This window comes from Bidens hawaiensis, unplaced genomic scaffold, assembly GCF_021521415.1.
Source record: "Bidens hawaiensis isolate Kalapana, Puna unplaced genomic scaffold, B.hawaiensis_p1.1 tig00006913_1, whole genome shotgun sequence".
Classification (NCBI taxonomy): Eukaryota; Viridiplantae; Streptophyta; class Magnoliopsida; order Asterales; family Asteraceae; genus Bidens; species Bidens hawaiensis.
Genome location: NW_027491474.1, coordinates 280,771 through 291,944, shown reverse-complemented (window position 1 = coordinate 291,944; position 11,174 = coordinate 280,771).

Genomic DNA, 11,174 nt, shown 5'->3' with positions numbered 1-11,174 from the left:
ATCCCTGTTTCAGTTAATTTCATAATCTTCTTAAAAAACCAAAAGTATTACTTGTAAATGAATCCAGTTAACCTTTATACCATAACCAGGACCATCAAGCCACGGCGGCACCTCCTACAAACAAAGAAAAGAATACTATAAATGACAAGCACGTAAGCAAGCTACAGCTTGATAAGTGAAGCTTGGGCTCGATAATTAAACGAGCATACTTTTAGACTCGGGCTCGTTTAAGCTAGACTCGATCGAGCTTTTTCACAAGCCGGATTCGGTTCATCACGGTACTGGTACAAACCGATCGTTGTATAACTTTCGATACCAAAAAAAGTTTCAGATTAAATACAAGTTTGTTTTCAATAAAAACTTGTACCGAATGTCCAGAAAAAACAAATTCTATTTGACATATATTATTTTATACTATAATGATTAAATGAAACTAAAAAGAAAAAAATACACATTTATTATAAAGAGACCTCCTTAAATGCTCTTTATACCGCTTCAAAAGAAACCAAAACTTAAGATAAGAAATTGTTACACAACTAGTTTCCCTTCCACCTTAGACCCCTTGATTTCCTACACAATTTCACCATTTATGTTTAATGACCACATTCTTTTCGACACAAATCATCATCAATCATTCTATTTGACACACAGTAACACCCCGAAATAAGTTATCATAACACATGAGAATTTTAATGTTAAGATGGAACGTTTATACTCATATCTTGATTCTTCTCTCGTTTTATCTATTTGACATAGTAATGAGTTGATTCTTCTCTCATTTTATCTATTTGACATAGTAATAAGTTAGAATAAGAAAAGGCCCCGATTTAACAACCTATGAACTCTAATTTACTAGAGCCTTGGTCTCCTTAGCAAACTGATCGATGTTATACATTCACATACAACCAATTAATACAAAGTTTATATGCTAACTAACATCACAAGTCATTATAAAGATTGTGTTCAAATTCGACTCGTGAGTAGTTTTTCACTTTTTCAAGCTCGGCTCAGGCTTGACTTGTTTACTATTTATTAATATAACTTTATATAGATATAAGAACTAATAATTATTAAATACGTGTGTGCATGTGTGTGTGTATATATATATTATAAAATGGACATGCTCGCTAGCCAGCTTGATAAGTGAAGCGCGGACTCGTTTATTAAACTTTATAAACGTCGAGAAAAAGGATTGCCTTTAGGTAAATGTCGAGAAAAAATAAACTTTATATGACATATATATTATTTATGTTATAAGGATTAAATGAATTTTAAAAAGAAAAAAACCTTTTTTTTACAAAGAGACCTCATTAAATACCCTTTGTACCGTTTTAAAAGAAATCAAAATTTAAGATTTGAGTTTTTCAAGTCACTCACCATGAGAATCATAAGTAGCACCATCACCTCCGGTGGTGGCGGCGACACCATCAGCAGCCGTATCTCTACCAGCACCACCCGCTTCAAAACAACAATATAAAATAAATTCATAAAAGGGAATAACAACAATAATAATCAATGTATCCCACTACCGCCACAACACCACTACCGCCACAACACCAATACTCGTACCAGCAGTGTTAAAGTTTTTAAGAATATTCTACTTATAGGCACTTCATATAAAACATCCAGCCACACATCAAATTGAGTTTTACTAGGCCTCTTTAACAAACTGATGTTATATTTTCACATGCAACCAACTAATACAAAGTTTCTATGTTAACTAACATAACTAATTATTATAAAGCTTGAGTTTGAGTTTGATTCGTGAGTAGTTCGAGCTCGGTTTGGGCTTGGTCATTACTATTTATAATTTAAATTATTATAGATATAATTATGTTTATGCATTATTTTCAATTATAACTTTATATATACATATACGTATGCATATACATATACATATTAACAAATAATTATTAAATACGTATATATATATATGTATGTATATATTATAAAAATGACATGCGACTCGAGCTCGTTTATTAAACGAACACGCCTTTAGGTAAATGTCGAGAAAATATAAACTTTATTTGACATGCATTGTTTATACTATTAAGTTTTATGACTTTTAAATAGGAAAAAAAAAAGCTTTTACTATAAAAAGACCTCAAGTTACTCACCACGGACACCATCACCTTGGGTGGCGGCGGCGGCGGTGGCAACACCGTTAGCAGCCACATCTCTTCCAACCTCAACTCCTTCAGTATCAACCGCTTCAAAACAATAATAAAACTATAAAAAAAACTATGATATAAAATAAATTCACGAAATTTAAAAAAAATAATAGTCATGTCACCGCACTACCGCTACTGTTAAATAAACCACTCAAGTTTCAAGTAGCCATCACTTTTTTGTTTAACTAATTGACATATTAAATTAAATAAAGCATTACTATATAAATATATGAAATATTATATTTGATGGTGTGCATGTTTCAATTTTCTTCGGTATGTAGGTTGCAGGAGAATGAAGAAAGATAAAAACCAAACAAACATGGTATGCACAGCACAGCTTAAAGCTAAAATAAATTAATAATCATTGATTTAAAATAAATTAATAATAATAATAATAAAAATAAAAGTTACTAACCATGGACATTACCACCGGTAAGCGCATCATCGCCACCAGCCGTGACTCCGGTCTGCTGCGGCGGCTACCATATCAGTACCGGTGGCGGTACCGGCAGCAAAAAACGGCTCCGTATAATGTGTAGGCGAATGTGGAGGTAGGGTCCTAAATACCCGGTACGGTACGACCTTTTACTTATTGTGTTTTATATAATATTTGTTATATTATTATTGTTTATTAACAAATGCCCAATGGAATGGGGGGTTGTGAAGGTAACCCCTAACCGGGCCTGGCCCAATACGGTTAGGGTTTCATGATAGTAGGCATGGAGTTCCTATATAAGGGGTCATTATCTTTCATTTGAGGGATCCCTTCTTAGACACTTGGTCTCCACATATATTTTTGTGTCTGTAAATAAGAGAAAACTCTTAGCAGTCACCTCCACTTCCCCCATATTTCCATGGCAGATCTCGAGCTACCGGAGAATAAGACGAAGTCGTGGTTCTTTCATCTCGAACACCAAGGAACATCAATATAGATCAGGTCAGATCCATTTCATGTTTCTTCATTGGCGCCATCCGTGGGACCGGCAACGAGTTACACTTTGATTTTCGTCTTGGTTCTCAGATCTATTCATCAGTTATTCTAGATCTAGGATTTTTTCCTCTCTAGAAAAATACAGATATAAAGGAATTAAAATAAAAAAAACTACTTGATTCGGACAGTCAAGCCTCCGGATCTAAGATGGTTTTAGCTAGGTTAGACTACGATGTCCAAATCTACTTTATTTTGGAGGTTCACAATTCCAGATATGGAATAACTTCTAGATCTATTTTATTTTTGAAGATGACACCTTCAAGATATGAAGGTCCAGAATCCCAGATCTGGAAAAGTAATGTCATTATACAATATTTTAAAAGGAAGAATACAATTCACGAATACACCTTCAAGAGCCCCGGTGCTCCGCATAAAGCTAAAACAAGGCTCCAGAAAGAACTCTTCCTTAGTTTACGGAAATAACTTCTCGGTGTCCTAATAATCCCAACGTTACGAAGCACCATCTTGATATCTTCATTAGTAGGATTGTTAATCTTTAGCATTTTACATGCGGTGGATTCGACGTCCAAGCTCTTTCCCACGGGTACCAGGGCTTTCAAGTGATCGGGAAGAAGGTCGTACGGAACGTTACGAACCTTCATCTCCGGTTGGTCCCAATAAAACGTAATTGATCTTCCAAGATCTTGAGAAGCGTTGGTGGTAAGGTTGGTGTTAGGGTTTTCTAGAGCGGAATTGGCCGAAGAAGATTTTCAGTGCTGGTGATGCTTTCCCACCACGGCACGCAGTGCCGTCACCGGAGATCGAAGACGGAGAAGTCTACCGGTGGCCATGATGATATTAGATGAGTGCAGTTTGTGTGTGGGAATGCAGTGTTTGGGTGAGTATGAAACAGTGAGAGATGTACGGAAGAGGAAGAAATCCAAATGTTCAAATTAATATCCTAAAATATCTTGTTTTGTTCTTTTTTAAATGGTAATAATGAAATTAACATGTTAGTATTAACCTATCACTTGTTAAATATAATTATTCCATAAATACGCATGAGTTTAGTTTTGTGTAGTTTTTAATACTATTCTTCTTCTTCTTCTTATTATATGCATCCTATAAAATAATAACTCTTTTTATTTCTTTATTTACACAATCATTTACAAACACATAAAATATTCCAGTTATTTTAGCAGTATGCAGTATTTAAAAAGCAAACAACTTTCTTATTATAGACTGCAGCTTTTTTGTCCACCTTTTATTCTACAGAGGTCTGCAAATATGATCCGTAGCTTTTTTTAACTCTTAAATAAACAAACTACACCTAAATGTGCCCAAAGCCCAATCCCATTAAAAAGCCGTCATTACTCAATGCCGTTGACAAAATACTTAGGGTGGTGGCTAGTCTATGGGTGTTAGAAAGTATTGATATTTTTTAAATTTTAATATGTTCCTTATCTAACCTTGATTTCTAAACACATATACATACTGACGCTTTCAATTTCGCTCTTCTTTTTCTTTCAGCCATTCCCTAACATTTCCCATCTTCTGTCTCCACCAATTAAATCCACCACGGCTCCACCTTGTATTTTGAACAATTTGTTTTAGGTTGTTAGATTTGATAACCAGTTGTGTTTAGGTTGTTATATTGGATTTTTATGACCTGTAAGTTTAATTTTATTAAAACTGGTTGTTTTATTTTTGGATATCCGAATTACTATCCGTTCGGATAACCGAAATTTCGGATTCGTAAGTTAAATCCACTATCCGAAAGGTTTGGATCTCCGAAACTTCGAACATCCGGTTTTAAATACCCCCAGTGGCTACCATTCCTAGACATCTTTCATCTTTCACCATTTTTTCACACTCTCTATCCTTCACGTCAACGCCAAATCATTATATCCTTAAACTATCATAATCCATCTTTCAACCGTTGCAACCATTTCAATCCATCTTTTTTAACCCCCATATAAGTAGACTAATAAATATATTTTCAAATTTAAAACATAGTTTTAAAATATCATCATAAAGTATCTCATTTCTTATATCTACTTTAACTCAATGTGAGATTAACACGTTACTTTCTACACATATAGTACGTTATTTATAATAATTATTAAAGTATTTACATTTTCCAAACGTTTAGCGAAAAGTATATGCGTTTTACATTATTTCAACTAATTTAAATTGCTAGCTATATACCACTCATGGTTTAACATTACAAATTACAATAAAAACCCCACTTTAGATTAATTTTTTTTATCTGCTGGGATGTGATTTGATTTTAGCTTATGTCAGTAAAGTTAGAAAACTTTTCAAAGAAAGTAATGAAAACATCCCAAGTTTATGAAATCCTTTCACATTCCTATTAGTTGGGGTGTTCAGCGATCGGTTTAAAACTGTGAAACCGTCCACGCCGGTCATCGGTTTGGCTTCACAGTTGGTTTTTTTTTTTACATTCGGTCGGTCGGCTTCAAAATTTTCAAACTGTAATGAACGGTTTGGCTTGCGGTTTTTATTGAAAAGCGGCCGTAAAAAACCGGACCGGACCGTAGGATTTATTTATATATAAATTTTATTAATTTATATTAGATTTATATAATTATTTATAATATATCATATGTTTTAAAAATTAGGTTTCTTGTCTTAGCCCGCTATAAAATGCTAGTGTGTAATTTAGCTCAACTTTACTAAAAATCCCGTATCCCGTCAACTTGTATTTAGCTTTTGTGTATTTTGACCACATGTTTTACGCTTAAATTCTAGACAATATGATTAGTTATGGGGAACTTGCATTTTGGTTATTCTATTTTTGGACAGCTTGAAATCTGAACTTGTGAATTAGAGTTTAAGTTTTTGACAATAGCATATTAAAGCCTAAACCGTGAAAACGGCCGGAGCCAAACCGTTAGTAACAGTTCGGTTCGGTTTGGTTTTTATTTTCAACGGTTTGGTTTCGGTTTTTGATTAGCAAAACCCGTCTTAACGGTTTGGCTTATGGTTTGACCCAAAAACCGTCAAAACCGGACCGTGCACACCCCTACCTATCAGTCCACCGGCTCCACCTTTTACTTGCAATTAAACTAATATTTAAGTGTATAAAATAGTACTATAGACAGTAAACAACATGGAAAAAGTACACGTATAAAATACATGGATTTACAAACAAATAAATTTACATATACATCATGAGATTCAGGATCGACTCAACGGGTTCGGAGGCTTAAAACTAACTAACATGTTTAGGTATCTCTCGCATTTATTTATTTTTTCTATGCGTATAGGTATAGCTATAGAGGGTAACCTATACTTATGGACTATGGATTGTATGCGGTGATAATTTTTATGTGGTATTCCTCCTTAGCTTGTGACTCATCACTAGGTTACTAATTTAAAAAAGACTTAATGTCCTTGTGGTTTGCTACTTTCCCTTATAGATTTGAAATTGTTGCATAGCTAGTTTCCCTTATAGATTTGAAATTGTTGCATAGCTAGTTTCCCTTATAGATTTGAAATTGTTGCATAGCTTAAGATTTGAAATTGTTGCATAGCTAGTTTCCCTTATAGAATTTCACCATTTATGCTTACTGTCCACATTTTTTCAACAAGAAATCATGATCAATCATTTCATTTGACACACATTAACATCCCGAAATAAGTCTATCATAACACATGAGAATTTTAATGTTAAGATGGAGAGTCTGCATCTTGATTTCTTATCTCATTTTATTTATTTGACATAGTAATAAGTTAGATTAAGAAAAGGCCCCAATTTAACCTATGAACTCTAATTTACTAGAGACTTTGGGGGCTGTTTGATAGCCTCTTAACGGTCATTAAGAGGCTACATCTTAATGGCTCATAACCTCTTAATGATTATAAAGACACCTCATTAAATGCCCTTTGTAGTTTATTAAAAGAAACCAAAACTTAAGATTTGAAAATTTCAAGTTACTCACCATGGGACTCATCATGGACATCCATCACCTCCGGTGGCAATAGCGACATCATCTGCAACCACATCTTTTCCAGCATCACCTCCACCAACCACACCTCATTCAGCACCACCCGCTTCAAAACAATAAAAAACTGTAATATAAATTAATTCATGAAAATTAATAATAAAATAATCATGGTACGGCACTACCGCTACAATAGCAATACCCGTGTAGTCGTACTAGCAGTATTAAAGTTTTTATGATTTTTCTACTCATACACACTTCATATAAAACATCCAACTACACATCAAATTGAGATTTACTAGAAACTTGGTCTCCTCATCATATGTAAGTATGTAACCAACTAATACAAAGTTTCTATATACGCTAACATCACAAATCAAGCTCTTAAATAAACCACTCAATTTTCAAGTAACCATCAATTTTTTGTTTAACTTATTAAACTATCAAATTTAAAAAAGCATTATTATAATTATATGGTATATTATATCTGACAGTGTGCATGTTTTAAATTTCACCAAAAATGTAGGTGGCAGGAGAATGAAGAAAGATAGAAACCAAACAAGCATGATGTACAACATCATAAAGCACATAAAATCCAATTTTCAAGTTATCATCACAGTCATCTTCGACGGTGGCGCCACCATTAGTAACCACACCCTTTCTAAGAGCTTTTCCAGCCCGTCCTCATTTTCATCTTTATAATTACAGTAAAAAACACTATATTTTATATCTTTATCGTTACAGCTTCTCTTTCCTCTACTCACAACCTATTTAAACAAATTTTAAAAAATAAATAGGGGAAAACAAGTTTTCCATAAATTTACAAAAAATCACTAACTTTTCTCTCTTCTTCACTCACAATCACTCTTAACCTTTTCCTACAATTTACCAAAACATCTCATAAAAATTTAGGGGATGGATTGGGAATCCTCCAACCACACCTCCTCCAGCACAACCTGCTTTCGAAACCAAACAAACATGGTGTACAACATCATAAAGCACATACAATCCAATTTTCAAGTTACTTACCATCATTGTCACCTTCGGCGGTGGCGCCACCATCATTAACCACACCTGCTCTAACATCACCTCCTTCAATCACACCTCCAGCACCACCTGTTTTCAAGACAACGATACATAATAACTTCATGAAAAAACATATAAAACTAAATGGAATGAAGTTACTTGCCACGGGACTCATCACGGACACCACCACCAGCTCTGCTATCAGCAGCCGTATCTCTTCCATCACCGCCACCGGCAGTGCCTCTGATCGGTAGCTGAAAAAATGCTCCATACAATGTGTATGCGAACAATAGTTCTATGACACCACTCAAAGTGTAAATAAAGTTCCTGAAAGATCTCTTCATCACTTTCTGGAAGTAACTTTATAATTTTCTTCCCAAATTTATCAAGCATCTTATTGAAATCTTCGTCCGTAGCGTCATTAATTTCAAAGGTTTTATCTGCTATGGATTTGAGGTCACAGGGCATTCCCTCGGGTATCTTGTTTTTCAAGTCATCAGATAAATTGTTATAGACCTTTGAGCTTTCGTCACCGAAGAAGCATCTACGGTAGGGTTAGGGTTAGGGTTGGTTTTCAGGAGTGGGAGTGGAGGAAGTTGTATGGTGCTTGTTTTTCTACTACAGCTCTCAATGTCGTCACCGGAGAAATCTACTAACCATGATATGAGTGAAGTGTATGTGAAATGATTTGGGTGAGTGAAGCCAAGTGAGAGAGAAAATATACGGAATGGAAATTGAAGGTTTCACTTATTCAATGTCAAAATGCAATCGATTAAATATGCCAATGTTTTTAAATGTTTGTTAGTAATGAAATTAACATTTAACCATCACTTGTTATTCCATGCATCACATAAGTTTTGTGTTATTATTATTATTATTATTATTATTATTATTATTATTATTTATACACGCCCTGCTTGCGGTGCGCACATATAATGTATATATGTGTGAACCCTTGGGTGGGCAAAAGTAAAATTGCACTAATTATGACGTTATTTTACTAATCACGTGAAAATAACGTTAAAAGTGGCGGAAGGTTAATCAGGCATCATGTGGTGGCGTTGATAGCCGAAAGACAAGGGCACATGCACCAATCAGCCGGTGTCCCGATGATTGAGTGTTATGTGTCTTATGTCCAAGGCTTGATTCAAAACTACTATTGAGCCGGGGGTCTCACCGGAAGCAGCCTCTCTATCCCTATGGGATAGAGGTAAGGCTGTCTACATCTTACCCTCCTCAGACCCTACCATAGCATTGCTATTGGTGGGATATACTGAGTACGATGATGATGATGATGATGATGATGATGATGATGATGATGATTTATACAAACACACAAAATATTTATATTTTCTTTTATGTGATATGATACCATGCACTAGACCAATGTCCGCTTGTGGTTTTTGTTAGGCACAAATCGTAGTCATAACTTTACATCCTTGGGTGTTTTACACCATTTTACGTCCAATTAGTATTTCAAAATTTTACAAAAGAGTGACATAAGTGGTAAAAAAAACCCACAACTATGAGAATGCTTATGTCTGAATTTGACTGAAAGAGTTATGGGATGTCAAAAATGAAATAGCTAAGGTTAACTCAAAGCTCTTATGTGCATAGAATACTGACAAAAACTGAAAGTCTTAAAAGAGCTAAAGTTAACTCAAAGCTCTTATGTGCATAAAATACTGACAAGTTATGGGATGTCAAATTGCAATGCAGTGAAGACTCCTTTGGTTGCACATTTCAAGTTGTCTGTTTTAGTTTCTCCATAAACAGATGAAAACAAGATATTTATGGAGAGAATGTGTCATATGGGAATGCAGTAGGAAGCCTGATATATTTAATGGTCTGCACTAGGCCTAACATTGGTTATGCTAAGTATGGTGGGCAGATATTTAGCAAATCCTGGTAAAACCATTGGAATGCAGTTAAATGGATCTTTAGATACCTATCATGTACTAAAGAAGTCGGGTTAGCGTTTAGGGATAAATCTAATACAAGGGGCAATGTAGTCATTGGTTATGTTAATGCTGAGTTTGCTAAAGACAGAGGTAGGTTAATCTCTAGTTATGCTTGGTAATAGTAAGTTGGAAAACACAATTGTATTAACAAAAGGGTAAAAGAGTCATTGTGGCTAATAGGTTTTACAAGAGAAGTTAATTCTAGAAAAGTTAAAGTGGAGCAGTTAAAAACTCAAGATAATCCTACAAATATGCTCACAAAGGTTCTTCCTGGTCCAAAGTTCTTGTTTTGTGTTGATATGCTGGGAGTTGGTTAAAGTCAATTTGACTTTAAGGAGGATATTGTAGTATAAAGGCCAAAATTTAGGGGTGAGTATGATAAGGATCGGATCCTTGAAACCCTGGTACCCGACTCACAAAACCCTTAATTAGACCCGGTTATATAATATGGGTCGGGTTGAGGGTCTTTAAATTTCACTTTAAAGGGTAAAACGGTTTCAAAGGTTCGACCCTTATTTAAACCGTTGACTCATTTACTAGTTTCTAGATATATCAGATGCGTGATTCATTTGAAATTTAGGAATATATGATTCATTTGAAATTTCCCAACTACTAGGAAAAATAAAAATAAAGAGTCATGCTACTTATTGGAAACAAATTTTTGGGAACCACTAAGTCATTCTTCATATGTAATTTGTGAATGTGAATATTATTTGCATCAGTTTAAATGGTTGATAAACTTTCGAAGTTAGACTTTACTATGTTATTAAATAAATGTATACTTGTTCTACGAATATTTATTAAAGTCACGTATAAGATATACAAGTAGTAAATGCTGAAGTGATTACTGCCTTAAAGAGTAAAGAATTGGCCCCTTAAAACCCTCATACCTGGCCATTTATTGTTTAGAGGGTAGGGTCTCGGGTCCATGTTTCTTCTTAAAAGGGTTAAGGGTCTAGGTTGGGCCTTACCCTTTAAACAGTCCTAGCCAAATTAACTAAGTCAACATAGGTTGACACAAGTTAGAGGGGTGTTTGTGACATATTTCAAATATTGTTTCCTTTTATAATAAAGTTGCAAATGTAAGAGTCAAGTTGTTGAAACTTCAAGGGTTGAA